This window comes from Sciurus vulgaris (assembly GCF_902686455.1).
Source record: "Sciurus vulgaris genome assembly, chromosome: 6".
NCBI classification, from domain to species: domain Eukaryota; kingdom Metazoa; phylum Chordata; class Mammalia; order Rodentia; family Sciuridae; genus Sciurus; species Sciurus vulgaris.
In genome coordinates this window covers 145,422,907-145,438,555 of record NC_136466.1, presented here as the reverse complement: position 1 = coordinate 145,438,555, position 15,649 = coordinate 145,422,907, and positions in this window count along the sequence as shown.

Sequence of the window (15,649 nt, the reverse complement as noted above, 5' to 3'; positions counted from 1 at the left end):
GAAGATTTCTCAAAATAATATTCCTAGGTTATTGGAAATATGCATTTAAAATTTTTAATAGCTATTACCAAACCAATCCCCAAAGTTCTTACAAATTCACTTTAATACTGCAGGGGATGAGAAGGTCATTTTCTTTTCACTGAATAGTCCAATACAGTGCAGCACAGAATGGCTTCAATTTTCTTTACATTATCCCAGCCTGAGCGTCAAGACGGGGTATCCTGTTTTCATTTTCATTCCTTTAATTAATACTTAGATTAAACACCTTTTTAGCTGTTTACCAGTCATTCCTAGTTCATTTTTTTTTCTTTCTTTTTTTTTTTTTTTTTTTTTTTTTTTCCGCGGTGCTGGGGATCAAACCCAGGGCCTTGTGCTTGCAAGGCAAGCACTCTACCAACTGAGCTATCTCCCCAGCCCTCCTAGTTCTTCATCTACAGATTGCCTGTTGATACTCTTTGTCCACTCTTCTATTAAATGACTAATTTACTTTCTTACTATTTTGGACAATCTCCTCAAATATTAGGAATATTTGTTGCACATACCTATTATATAGGGTGCAAGTATTTTCATACCAGCTGTTTGTATTTTAACTTTGCATCTGCTTTTCCAGAATTTAGAATTCTAATGTCCTCAACTCTTCCCATGGTGCTTTCTTTATGGATTCTGGTTTCCATTCTTACTTATTCCCACTACAAGCTTATAAACGTTTTCTTCAAGTGTTCTATGATTTTTATATTCATAATTTATCTATGTTTAGCTTGTCTTTGGATATGTGTGTAGCTTGTCTTTGGATATAATATGAGGGAAAAATCTAATTTTATGCTTTTGAATATCCAATTTTCCAAACCACACATGAATTTGAAATATCCTACCTAAATACTAAGTTCCTTATGTTGGGATGTGCTTGGGGCCACTCTCTAGTTGGGTTAATTGATCTACTAGTTTACTTTCCAACCTCATCTCATTTTATTGCATTAACTCTTTTATCTCTTTCATTATTATTATATATACTGCATAATTAATATTATTTCTGTTTGAATTTTCTTATATGGACTTTAACTTTTTGGATACTGAGTAGGAGTAAATTATATTCATACACTCACTTAGAAAAGATAGATATCTTCATATTATTAATTCTTCCTACTCCAGACTTCATTTTATGTAGGATAAATTTTTTTTTTTATTTGGCGGTGCTGGGGATCGAACCTGGAACCTCATGCTTGCAAGGCAAGCACTCTACAGACTGAGCTATCTCCCCAGCCCTGGATAAAAAATATTTTTAAAAATTTTTATGGAACCTGAAAGACAAACATTGATGATAGCACCTTCTAAGTCACCTCTCTCACACAGGAGAATATAACTATAAAGAAACTATGGCATTAATTCCATAAATCTTTTAATTGTGGACTTCATTCTAAATAAGGAGATATATCTGTCATTTTCAGAACTATTTTTTCCTATTTTAAAATTGCTTTTGCTTTTGTCCCCAGGGTTGAAAGTGTGGGACTACATTCAGCATGTAAAATGATTTGGTCACAGAGATAATCAAGAGAATTGAAGATATGTCTGTTAAGAAGGGTTCGGTTTAACTCAGGTTAGTGCAATGAATGGTTTCCTCCTCTCTGCCTGGCCAATGGGATGACCTGGAGCGATGGGCTCGATAAATGAGCAATGGAGCGAAAAGACAGAGCATTTCATCACCTGTCCTTATGACCTCTTTAACCCGGTTGCTGAGACTATCAACTAGGGAGACAATTAGTACCAGTTACATTCTAGTCTTGTGACATGGACAGCTATTCACTACGAAAGAGACCAATTCATTTCATCCAGGTCGCTGAATGATCACTGGATCAGAAAGACTTTTAGTCACTGCCAGAGTGAACTCCATTCAAATCACCAGACCTAGTTGTGTGAGTCCATCTGTCACTGCCATGCCAACTGGTCACCCATATAGACATTGCATTAAGTGCAATAGCCTCTGAGATGATTTATAAGATCTCCTATAAACAAGTCTATGTCTTAGATGGAAGAAACATTACACAGAATGGAGGTATGGATGTTTCTTATGTCTCCTGCCTCTTCATTCTAATTTGTCTTACTGAATATGTCATTATCTAAGTATGCTGTTATAAAGTCAAATCACAGATAATCTTTATTTTTCCTCCATCTCAATTTCTCTTAGACTTTTTGCTGCTTACTTCACCTAAATAGAACATGGGGTGGGTAAGGATTCAAAATTAAAAAGCATATTAAGTGCTGGGGTTATGGCTCAGTAATTAGAGTGCTCACATAGCATGTGTGAGGCCCTGGGTTCAATCCTCAGTACCATATAAAATAAATAAAGGTATTGTGTCCATCTACAACTATTTTTAAAAAGCATATTAAAAGATAGGTTTGTAATATTAACAGGTTGGAATTATAAAAACTTTTACAATTGGTTTTTCTTGTCTTCTTTAGAGCTAGATAAAAGTTCAGTGAGGTGATCAATTGTACATTTGAAATACAATAAAAGATGGTGGACACATAAAATAATGCATAGAATCTCAGATGCTCTGCAGTACTGACAGGGTGTATGGTTGAGAGACTGGCTGTGCTCTCTAAATAAGAGATGAGGCCTGAATGGGATAAATGTTCTGAGTCATTCCTGAGGACTGTCCACCAGTGTTGCATCTTCCTGGGTGTTGGGTTTTACTGCTAACTACTAAAAATTAAAATAAACCAGTCCTTCGGGTAAGAGAAAAAAGGAAACTCTTCTGATTTCTTTTGTTATTGTTGTTAGTCAAAGTTAATCTTGGAAAGCAAGTTCGGAAGTTAAAAGTCAATATTTATCATGTATCTTGATCATTTATCAGATTAATTGTATTGTTGGATTTGCAATTAATGTCATTTTCTGGTGGAACTAAAGGGGATCACTCTACTTGGAGCAACTACTAAATAAAATCACAAGCAGGATTTTTCTGGTGTCCCCCGGATGCTATAACAGGGAGGAACAATAGATGGTGTATCAGATGTCACTGTACCATCCAAAGAAGTCATGCAGATTCACCATGAGAACCTGTCGTTGAAGTCTATTTAAAAGGTATAATTAGCTGGGCGCGGTGGTCTACACCTATAGTTCCAATGATTCAGGAGGTGAAGGCCAGAGAATTGCAAGTTTGAGGCCAGCCTTGGCAACCTAGCAAGGTCCCACCTGAAATTTAAAATATACATAGGTAAAGGGCTGGGGATGTAACTCAGTGGAAATGCACTCCTAGGTTCAAACCCCAATTTAGATGAGGAAGGAAAAAAATAAGGCTGAATTCGAACTATTAAAGTTCATGGTAGAAAAGAGACAGTGGTCCTCAGCCTCCAGCAGGCAGGACAGCCTTGATGAACTTCAGTGTGCAACCAGCACCGAGCACCAAAAACTCAAGGGAGTTTGATGTGTTTCCTCCATTATGATCATAGTCTTGTAACAAGTCACCTGTTTATTATGCTTATTATTTTCTTGGTTCATCTCAAAGGACTCCTCTGAGATAACAGATACAATACAATCCATCTTCTAAGAGGAAAAGGAAGAAAAATCCATCAGTCTCAAGAAAGTCCAAATCTGAGATTAGAAAGAGTCATGAAATTCAACTCAGCCATACTGTATTTTTATAAAATTAAGCTCCAAGAAATAACAGAAAGTTATCCTGTACGGAAGAGTATTAGTAAAGACTATGCAAATAAACAACACTATGTATAAAGCTGAGGTTTTCAGATTATAAAATACCGCTCCACGTTGAGGCTCTGAAAGGCTTGAGCAAGTTAGCTGAAAACAGGTTTGCTGTTGCGTATCAGGAGCACATTACACAGGGAGTGAAAAATAGTCTTTCGTAACCATTGCTCAGTACAAGGAGCAGCACCTACTGAAAAGAGCCTAGAATTTACACTATAAATAAAATACAAAGCCTCAAATACACAGCTGTAAGAACAGGCGAATCATTTCACCTGCTTAGTGGGAAGAATATTCAGGACATTTATTGTTTTTATTCTTGCTTTCTCTCCACTGAATATATTACTTGAGCTTGCACTTCCATCCCAGGAGAGAGAGATGACCCTCCTCTTAGTGCTTTCCCATTTTAGTTTTCATCTTCCACAATGTAAGAATAAATGCATGAAATGGAAATGGACTTGAACATGACACACGATTGAAAAGAATGATTTGGAACTGCAAGGTGGATGAGCAAAAATGTATTAATAAACTGTATTAGCTTCCACCACTTATACCTGGACACTGTATTAGGCACCTTACATAGATGGCCTCAATTTATAAACAAAAAGTTTTGGAAAATCACAACTAAATAAAAATAGCACTTCAGCAAGAATCTAAGGTACAAAAATGATACGTAAGAGCAGAATAAATCACAAAACTCATAAAAAACAACTTCTTTTTTTCAGGTAAGAATCAGCTGGAAAGCAATTAATTTGACAAATGTTTATTAATAATATACCACAGGCAAGGAACAGCACTGTATTAGGTGCTAGGTTGCTAAGACCATTCTAAGATTCTACAAGACAAGAAAGGAAGTTTTGCTCTGTCAGAATGCAGGTGGAAAATGGGTTGGGAGACTTTTTTTTCTTTATAAACTCTAACAACAATGACATCCAGCAACGTAGCACTAAAAAGCACACTAACATTTTATTTCTCACCTAGATCATAAGTCCCAAGAAGGCCAGAACTATGTCTTCCAGGTCCATTATCCCCAGCACAATCTTAGATACACTCTATAAAGGCTAGTTTATTAAGTATTGATATTAGAGACTGGGAGAGTCTTGAATCCTTGAATAATCAATGCTCAAGATGTTTTAAATTTAAAAAGGGAACCAAATGGAATTTTTAGCCACTCCAGTTACAGGGTATGATTTAACTTCAGCTGTAAAAGGGGTAACACACTGTGCCCAGAGCTAAATACCACCTCTAAGGACAGCTGAGTGCGGGAAAGAGAACAAGAAGAGATATTTTCTGTTCTCTCGTGTTTATTATCAAGGGAAGACAATAGCTTTAGGGCCCTTGCTTTCCCACTTGGACACCTATGTTTGGGGTCCTCATTGTGCCATTCGATGTGGTACTCATCCAGCTTTCTCGTCTTACTGGCTCAGAAGGAAGTTGGGAGTTCAATCCAGTCAGTTAAGAAGGGACATTGTGCTCTGGGGACATGCCACTGGTGTTCTGCGGCTGTGTCGATGCTGGTCCTGTTAGCCACGTCCTTCCTGCTCAGCAACGTCATGTTCACCACACAGGGAGAGGATAAAGCCAAAAGCCAACGGTCAGGGTGTTTATATGCAGCTAACAGTTACTGGGTACTCATAAGGTGCCTGCAGATTTTTGGAGCTCCTTACATAGATCGATTGACATATTCCTCACACCTCCCCTGTCAGATGAATACTCCAATTCTCTTCTACTAAAGAAGAGGAAACTGAGGCATGGAAGTCTCATAGGAAATTTACTGAAAGAAGCATAGTTAACAGGAGAGATGCTAAGAATTAGATCCTAGCTATGTGACTCCAAAGTCTGCCCCATACTACGTCAGTGTTCAAAGGTCCCTGCTACCACATCAGTTTTGCTCACTGGGGTTTCTAGCCTAACAACTACTCCACTGTTATTTTCATGCCTGCTACATAGCACCAGGCATCCTGAGGACTACATCCCTTCTGTTTCTCTGTTGCTAATAACACAATTCCACATATTGGGTAAGTTTTAAGGAAAGGAGGTTTCTTTGGGTTCATGGTTCCAACTCAAGAACCTGCATTGGTGAGGGAGGGCCCTCTTGCTGATAGTCTCTAGGCAACAGAGAATATCACATTGATGACAGGGAATAGGCATGTGGTCTCCCTCTCTCTTCTTATGGAACTTCCAGCATTCAGTCATGAGGGTTCCACCCTGCTAGCCTTATCTAATCCTAATTACTTCCTCAAAGACCCACCTCTGAACACCAGAGTGGATTAATATTTCACCCTCTTAATACCTTGCAAAGAGTAGATACCAACATGAGTTCCTGAGAGGACAATCCAAATTCAAAACATAGCATCTTGACTTCACTCTCTTGCCCTAAATTCTTTCTTTTCTATTCAAAATGTGCCCCATGCATCCACCTCACCCTTCCACTAGTTGTGTGTTACCATGATGGTTTAATCTTCTAAGTCTTCCTCAGGAGCATTTTCATGGTAAAAATAACAACAACAAAAAGGACCTAGAGAAAGAAGGCATTGGACATGCTAAAAATGCAAGAAATCCTGCTGTGATTATGCAAACCCATTACTCAGAAATATCTTAATTGCTTTCACCAAGGGTGAGACAGCATGCAATATTTCAGAGGCCAAGGGTAAGAGAATGCCTATGTTCCATAAGAGAGTACAAATAAAGTTAGTATATAGGGATTTTTAACACCATAAAAGCAACTTTGTGTTACTGTTGAGGGACAGGCCTTCATGTTCTTCGTGTTTGTGAGGATATGTCCCTGGTATAATGACTATCACCCCCAAAAGTCACTTTGAAAAATTCTGAAACTGCTTTCCAGACTCATTCATAAAGAGTATAAAAAATTTACTGTCCACTGCAGTCAGTGTCAATGACCACTGAAGGATGATAAATTCATTCTAATAATCTCCCCAGCTAGTAATGTGGAGTGGGCTGTCAGGGGAGGGACTGTACTCAGACCAGAATCAGCAGGCTGATAGTTTGGGAATATTAACATTTCTCTGAACAACATCTCCGGACTTTACTTTTTCCCCTCCTGTTTCTGGTTGATTCACCATTAGACATAAATTCAGGCATGTAGCATTATTTATTTCTAAATTTCTCACCTGAAATGTTAGTCTTTGCCTCGTTATTATCAATTCCATCGTGACCATAGATGGCTCCGTAAAAAATAAAGGCAGCAGGGGGAGAAGGTTGGAGCTGAGGGTTTGATGTCATTTCTTCACTAGGTAGGAAACTAGACAGAGGACTGTCAGGTGTGTTTTTATTATTTCACTTGGAAGGAAATAAAAAGTTGTAAGAGAGGTTATCTGTGAATGATCAGATCCAAAGTGGAATTCATATATTCTCTTCTGTTTCAATCAAATGAAGTCAGTGACGATATAATGACTTATTATCTAGGCCAGAACACTTTGACAGTAAATAAGGCAGTAGTAACAATTAAATCAGTGCAACAGGCATGCACTGCAACTGTCCCAGGCACACAAGATGGCAGATTGCCCTAAAACTAGGCAGCCCTCCTACAGAATGGTTTTCTATTTGCAACTGAAGGTGGTAGAACTTAACTTTAGGTGTCTTTCCAAACAAGATGGGCCACTTGGTCAATATTTCACTTGATTTTCACCCTTCCAACAATCGCAACTTTTCCTTCAACCAAACTGCAGCCTCCATCTCTTCTTCTCTGTTATTAGCACTCAGAAGTGTAGTTGTCCAGGTAGATATATCTCAGCTGAAATGTATTAGTTCCCTCGCTAACTGCCATGGCATTGCCAGTCACCCTTGAATTGTCTCTGCAGAAAAAAAAATACTGCTTAATTGCACAGTTCATCTTACAATTGTAGTATTATTAACTCAGCAAGTTTGTCATATAGTTGAAAAGAGTGGCCTGTGATTAATTAATCACCTACAGTTAGTACCATGGATGGAGTTTTCCAGTGCATCAAGCTTAAAGATTTTTATTCCCTGAAAAGGTAAAAATGAAAGTTGGGCAACTGTTTTATAGAATTGAAAAGAGCTGGGTGAATTTGTCTTTGAGGTCCTCTCCTCCCCATGGAGATAGCTACAGCTCCAGAAATGAATGAGTGCATTCTGCACAGAGTTCTCACAGTATCTAACTGCTAGGGTAATCTAATAATTTTATATCTTTGGATTACCAGAGTATCGTTATTTTATTAATTTTTTTTTAATTTTAAAAGAAGGTTTGTATAATGAAAATGTCTTCAAGACCCAACGGAGTAAACCTCCAAATGAATAATTTCAGATATTTGACCCACTCCAGGACTTCAAGTCATTATTACTCAAGGAAGGATAAAGTATTTGATTTCATATGACCCAAATCAAATGCAAAGACATCTAATCATCTGCATGACTGGATATCAACTATTCCACATACACGAATTTTCTCTTCATCATCAATTCATTTATCAGCTTCCTAAAGAAATCATAACATGTTGGGCACCCTTATTTCTAGAAATCCAAAACTTCAAACGCTCCAAAATCCAAATTTTTTTGAGCACCAACGTGATACCACAAGTCAAAGTTCTACACCTGACCTCACATGATGGGTCATGGTCAAAATGCAGGAGTACTAGAAATCTTGTATGAAATTGCCTTCGGGCTACGTGTATAGGTGTTTACGAAACATGAGCAAGTGTCATGTTTAGATTTTGGTCCCATTCCCAAGAGTTCTCATTATGTATATTCCAAAATCTGAAAAACTTCAAAACTTGAAATACTTCTGGTCCCAAGTATTTCGGCCAAGGAACACTTAACTTGTACTAGTTTTTTAAGGAAACGCAATCCTAATTTAACTTTTCTTGGATTTCAGAGTCATCTTTGTGAGGATTCCTCGTGGTATTTCTGCTGTAATAACCTGAGTGTCTGCCTTTTAGTAATGGTGTTGTTCTCGTTCCTCTCAAGGTCAGCTGTCACTTCAGCTGTCATTAAACTTCCATCTGACATCATGTCACCTCCTGTCCTTCTAATTTATTGCTGCAAAACTGCTAAGTGGTCAAAACCTAGATGTCAAATATAATTAAGGATGGTTTGTTAAGAAATAGTCACTTGGATACTAAGTCCTTGTTTTTTGGCTTTAGACTTGAAACTGAATTGCCGAGAATTCAAAATGGAACTTGTAAGTGGAATGGAACTTAAGTCCCTTACTAAGTCTTCCCCCTAACTCCTCCTGTGAAAGACCTGATTTTCTTCTTCTCTTATTCATTAGCTATTTCCTGTCTTTTTTAGGATTTTATGTCTCTCTTACAAGGTGACTAATACCAAAATATAATTGGCTTTTTCCCCTCTTCCCATTATATTTCAAGAATTTCACAAGAATAAGTCAAAATACCAGCAGATGAAAAACCATGTCCAAACGCCTGGCCTATTGAAACCCACTACAGAAGGGAACTCACATCTGCCTATGCTGGGCTTCAAGACTGCTTGAAAGGTGAATGGAAAATGGATGTGTATGTCAACCCTACGCCCCAAATCTCAGTATTCTTGTGCTTAAGACAAAGTCATGCTAAATTCTCTGATGCCCAAATATTAGGCAAGAACCGAATTAACCTTGTCTGTGAGTTATCCTAAAAACAGCATCATTGAAGGTCCAGTAATACTGAACAAAACAAAATGATTGATGCCTTCTGGCTAAATTACACAAATCACAGGATTCCATCAACATGAACTTTCTACTGCCATCCTCTCCCTACCTCTGTAAACCACCATGTCTTCAGCAAAACAAAGCAGAGAGCAGAAGTAATTACCTAGCTAATTCAAATAGAAACAGATATCTCTCATTTTGGCTCTAGCATTGGGGGAATCCAGGCTTAAGTGTCTTTACTATCTGCATTATCAAGCGGTTACCCCAAACCTCTGCCTCACTCCGAGTCCTGTCAAAGAAGATCCACTCTTCAGATTTATAAACAACAAGTCTCTCTGAACAAATTACTGAGGTAACATTTAAATCCAGCTGTCGATTCCTCCAAGGTAAAATTCACGGCATTTTATTCTACATTTTATTCTACTAGCTATGCAGAGAAAGGAAATGGCTGAGACAAATACTAAAATCCCAAGCACAAATTTGCTATAGAATTAATATCACAATTTGTCACTGATAATGAAAGCATATAAAACAGGTCCTGACAGCATGTTATTTCTGTAGCACATCATTCTTTATAAAATCTGAACAAGGTTTTTCCTTGCAACTGTGGAAATGATTTTTTTCCCTAAATTTACAAAGCAAAATAATATTAATATTGTGGTTAGTAGCCATCTGCTTCATGAGAATTCTGTGCAATCATTAGTCTAAACTGATGGCATCATGGCAAGCTGCCACGTCCCAGGAGGCCAGCCTCTAAAACTCATCAGCATCTTTGAATCAGTCTCATATCCAAGAGGGCAAACACAAAATGGGAGATCCATATCATGAAACTCTATTTTTAGACACCGAACCCCAAAATACCAACCCACCTCTGCCTATATTCAGAGCCGTGCATCAGACAGGCAGTCAAACGGAATCACCAGGCAACAACAAATAAACAGGAAACATTTAGGTGGCATGCCAGGTCCAACAGAGCAACTAGCAACCTGTGTTCCACTCAACAGCAGCGGCTTTCACTACAAAGTCAGAAAAGGATCAAGCTGTGAAGGAGTTCAGCTTATCACACAATCTCACTGAAGTCACTGTAACTTTTCTAGTGAAAAAAGAAAAAAAAAAAAAAAAAAACACCATAGAGGCAGCAGCATGCAGAGGGATCCAAAGTAGATGTGAGCTAAGTAATATTTCTCATACCATTTCCATCATAAAAACTTGCACCAGAATTTTCCGAATTTAAATGTTTCATTCAATAAGCTATGTTCCCTCCTGCCATTTTAATAGCCTGTTCTAATGATTTTCATTTAGAAATGCAAAAGAGTGCTGTATTTTTAATGTTTAATCAATCTTCAAGAACTCTGTGTGTTTGTAATCATGGGCCATATGAATGCTAGCAGAAGGAGGTGCGTGACCAAAAATGATTTAGCAAGACACACCATAACTACTTTTCTCTGGTATGTCATAATCACCTAATCATTTTCTTTTTTGGGCAACCTAGATGCTCTAAGCAGGGAGTGGAAAAAGGAGGAAGAAAAGGTAAGCAATAGAGCAGTCAAACTAGAAAGTCACAGTGAAAGGTAGTCTTGCAATATGTATACAGACAATTCAAGTCGTGCCAATCTTTTTGCCTCACTTAGAATTTTATGGAAAAACTTGAAGGTAGCAAAGGAGAAAGGGCATGTGATGAGGTTCAGGCCTAATTACACTTACACAGGGAAGAAGCCTCACTTCAAACTTATTAGTGTTCTGTGCTTTTTGAGAAAACTTAGGTGGAGGCTACATACATTTGAAAATAAATGCACAAATAAAAACAATAAGTGAAACTACTGTCTTTAAGCACATGGTATAACTTACATGCACTTATCCAAAGTGCTCATGGACAAACAGTCACAGATAAAAAAAAAAAAAAAAAAGAAAGAAAGAAAGAAAATAAACAAGGTAGGGGCATATCATAGCACATCATTGCTTGGATTAATTTTATATATACCACCAGTTATTTAAAATGAATCCCTTAGAAGAAGAATCAATATAATTTTGAATTGTCATAAAATCTTGTCAAGTCTTCCTCCTCATCAGTGGTATCTTAGAGGGACTACAGGGGACTGAGCAGCATTAAGCTTTGTGCTACCTTCTTTCACATAAACAAATATGATATTAAAATAAATAAGTGAAATATAAATTAAAAATTAAAAGCTGAGTTATGAGGATCAGACAGGAGACAGGAAGATTTCACCCCCCATTACTGGGTCTGATAGGAACACTAATAGACTAATGGGACATTATCCTATCAGTAATCAGAGTTTGGGCTCCTACTGCCATGATTCACCACTCAGAGCAGATTGTTCCAGGACAGCAGCCCCAATTTGTTATGCAGTAGGATAACTCTGCCCTTATTCTTCACTAAAAAGGATCATATTTTGCAAAATAAACAGCATTTTAAAATATTCAATATCTCATTAAGAAACCCTACCCTCCTCTCCTTTTATCCATAATTCTTCATCTCCACATAAAGTCAGAGGCCTCTGCCCTGCCAGTCTGAACTTGGGTCATATTTATATCTAAGAATAGAAAGTGTCACTGCAACCATTTTGAACAAATATGATACCTTGAACTTCATTAAGTATATTGAGCTCAAATCATACTTAAGATTTGGATTCAGCTTTGACCTCTTTCTGGCTGTGCAGCCTTCAACAAGGTATTTAATCTCTGAGGTACATGTTCCTTATTAGAAAAATGAGAGGCATGTTGACCTTAGAAGGTAGTGATGGACTCAGGCAAGGCAACTTATAAAGTACTGACTGTAGTTCCTGGTCTGTAACAGACACTCAAATGAGGGAGTACCCATTGTCGTTTAAAAACATGAAGTTCCAAGTTTGATGAGAATTTAGGATCCTGTTTGTTAGAGCCAGTTAAACTATAAGCCTAAACTTTTCAAAACCAAGAGCTCAGAAAGTATACATTTTCATCCCACACCCAGTTTCTAGTACTAATTGCTAAAGATAAGACACTCCTATTACTATAACCATTCTGTCAAACCTTTAAGCTATAGATTCTCGTTCAGGGCTCTTAATCTGTTTTGAGTTTGCCTATCCTGCCTAAACACATGAAAACTAACAATATTTGTATCCCCTACTAAAGGAAATTGTAGTAACTGTGCAAAGTAGTAATGAACATGAAGCACTTTATAATCTGGAAAGTTCTATATAGCATAGGCAGCGATTACCATGGCAGTGATATGGTTGGTAGGTAAGAGTACATACACTAGTTGGATGTGCAAGCGCCTGTGTTCAAAGATCCATTCTTCTCCTGGCCATCAGTGTGAGGAGTCATGGCATTAAACTCCCTAAATATCCATGAACATGAGAGGAGTACCACTGTACAGAGTTGCTGAAAGAATCAAAAGAATACATTTTTTAAAGAAACTGTTAACCCATTGCCTGGCACATAATAAGTGTTCAATAAATATTAGCTACTAAAATTAAAGGTTATTATGTATTATGAACTCCTCAGTTACAAGACATTAAGTTCCTTTTCCTTGTTACAATTATATATTTCTCAGTTGTATTGCTTTAAAAAAAAAAGATTAATTATTACCAACATTGATAACCACTAAAAATTTTCAAAACAGGGGCTTTAAATGTCTGTATCTGCATTCTTAAGGCAGCATCGTTTGTGATACTTTTCAAAAGGACTTCATATCCCTGATTCTTAATGGGCTTAGGAAAATCTCCTACATGGTCATGTTCATGGAGATACATGATTATACTTACAAAGCCTTTACCGGTCATAGAAACAGTAATCACTTTCCTCAAATTCTCAAATTTTACAAAGAAACACCAATTCATATCACAGTTTAAAACCAATTAATAAAAAAGGCATTTTAAAATATTCAATATCTCATTAAGAAAAATCGGCTTTCCCTGTGGTTGTTCTTCAAGACTATTATTCCCCATCAGTAATGGGCAGTAAGAATTTCAACGGAAAGATTGCTCCTTTATCCCCCTAGTGGCCACACGAAAAATAACAACAGATAAAGAAGAGAATAAAAACAACTGAAATGGAAAACGGTTCCTCTACCTCCTTTTATAAATGAAGAAACTAAAGCCAGGGGATGAGAACTTGGCCAAGACTAAACGATTTTTCAGCAAGCCTCAAGCATAGTAAATGAATTTTGGGTATTTTAAACGTCTTAATAAGTATTTCCAAATTAACTTTTAAATTTTGTTTTGTCAAATGGACACCAAGTGGCTTTATTTCTAGTTTTCTGATTCTTTCTCAGAGATATATTAAGTACAGTTTCCCAAGGGCAAAGATAAGACCTCAGCTGAGACCAAGAATTCTGCCTGAATCCTCTACGAAGGATTCCTTTTTGAGAACTACGGATTGCCCCTCCAGGTCGAAAGTAGGCAAAGATAGCTCTCCACGGAAAAGGCCAGCAGAAGTCAACACATCTTTGTAGATGGCCAAGGGCCCACAATGAATAAGAAACAGAGGTCGAGAAATAAGTTAAATACTGATTTCTCTCCACTTTAGGGCACCCCTAGAGACAAAGAAAATGGGAAACAGGTAGGGTATCTACATGAAATAGGATAAAGCTGAATTTTCTTGATTTAAAAGAAAGATAAATTATGTGATTTATTTTTTAGCCCTAAAATTTACCAAAAGTATAGGTTTCATTTAGATCTAAGTGCATTTGGAAATTGAAATCATTATCCAGATATTTTTGAGGCAAATAATTTTTAAAAACAGTCATATAGCACCCAAAATATGTTTACCTTAAAATCATAAACTTCAACCTATGGCAGGTTTAAATTTTCACATCACTGCACATAGGTTCCAAGGTAAATTCAATGAATCTGAAATCACCTACAGGAACTCACTTCAAAGTATATGAGTCTTAGCTCTGACTTATACTAACTGGGTGCCCTCAAGCAAATTTTACTTCCTGTTCCTCAGATTCCCCACCTGCAAACAAGATGCATGGTGATAATATATAGTACCTAGGTTGTCAAAAGAGTTAAATGAAATTATACATGTAAAGAACAAGTACATGGCACATCATCTGCAGGCAGTAAATGTTAGTTATTGTTCTTATCAAAATGTTAATGCACCCATTTTCTGTACTTTAAACCTGAAGAGCAAGCAAGGATAAACAATGAGAGAAATGGTTCAGATTTCAGACTGGTACATGGGAGCCACGCTGTTCCAGCCCCTCTACTTCTAATGAGATGTATAACACTGGAACAAGCACACCCCTGTGTGGTCCTTATCTTCTTATCTGCAAAAAATAGACAAGGATACACAGGATCACTCAATCCCAAATCAGATGCTTGAGTTCACTTAGAACACATGTTTGTGGAGGACGTGATCTAATGTCTTCAGGAAGGGAATTTATTTGCTAGCCCCTCTCATCTTAAACAGAACTAATAGTTTGAAAGTCCTTCTGTTCATTGTGCTGAAATCTAACATCTGTATGTCATCAGATCCAAGATGCCAAAAGTAGCAAGTAGCATCATTATTTTTATGTGTCACTGAGAAAGAAAATACACCACCAATTATACCCAATGTGATGCTTTTTTATCAGATGAGTTGTGGAAGGAATTGAAATTTTAGTGAAGTTAAAATATGAAAATATGGGTGTCTTGTAATCAACAAAATGCATTATCTTCTGGTGGCTTCACCACTTGGTCCTGGAACACTAGGAGCCAGTCTAATTTTCTTCCACAAGACAGTTCTTCAGGTATTTGAATCTTCTGTTTTCCCATCTCATCACCATCAGCTCATAAGACTATGAACCATCTCAAGTTGCTGACTACTGGATTTATTCTAGTTTAGCTGAATCTCCACATAATCATGCTTATAAGCATCGAGCACTTTTTCAAGCACCAGAGATAAAATGACAAACCAAACAGAAAAATGCTGGGCGGGCCTCCAATAATCCCATGGACACATATAATGTAACTGATGAAAAATAACATGTAAACAGTAAATTCTAGCCAAAATACTGTAGGTATCTTAGGATGCACAGCGGAAACACAGGAGAAGGGGCCAAAAAGGAAAGGGTATCTAAGTGTGGAAACCAAAGAGGAACAAAAGGCTGCAGGTGAAGACTGGTCTCTTCTATTCTCTGTACAGAGGGTAATCTGCTTTCTATCTTCTCATGTTCATCTTTGTCTTCTTTTTGACAGCCATGATATACTGTGAAATTTTGATGTTCTTACAATCTGTAAAATCCCAAAATATTTTTGAACCTATGCTATTATATTGTCTTCCCCACTCCAGCCTGTCACTCTTCCCAGCAAGTGCTTCTATAATTGGGAGGTGGGTTGGTGGAA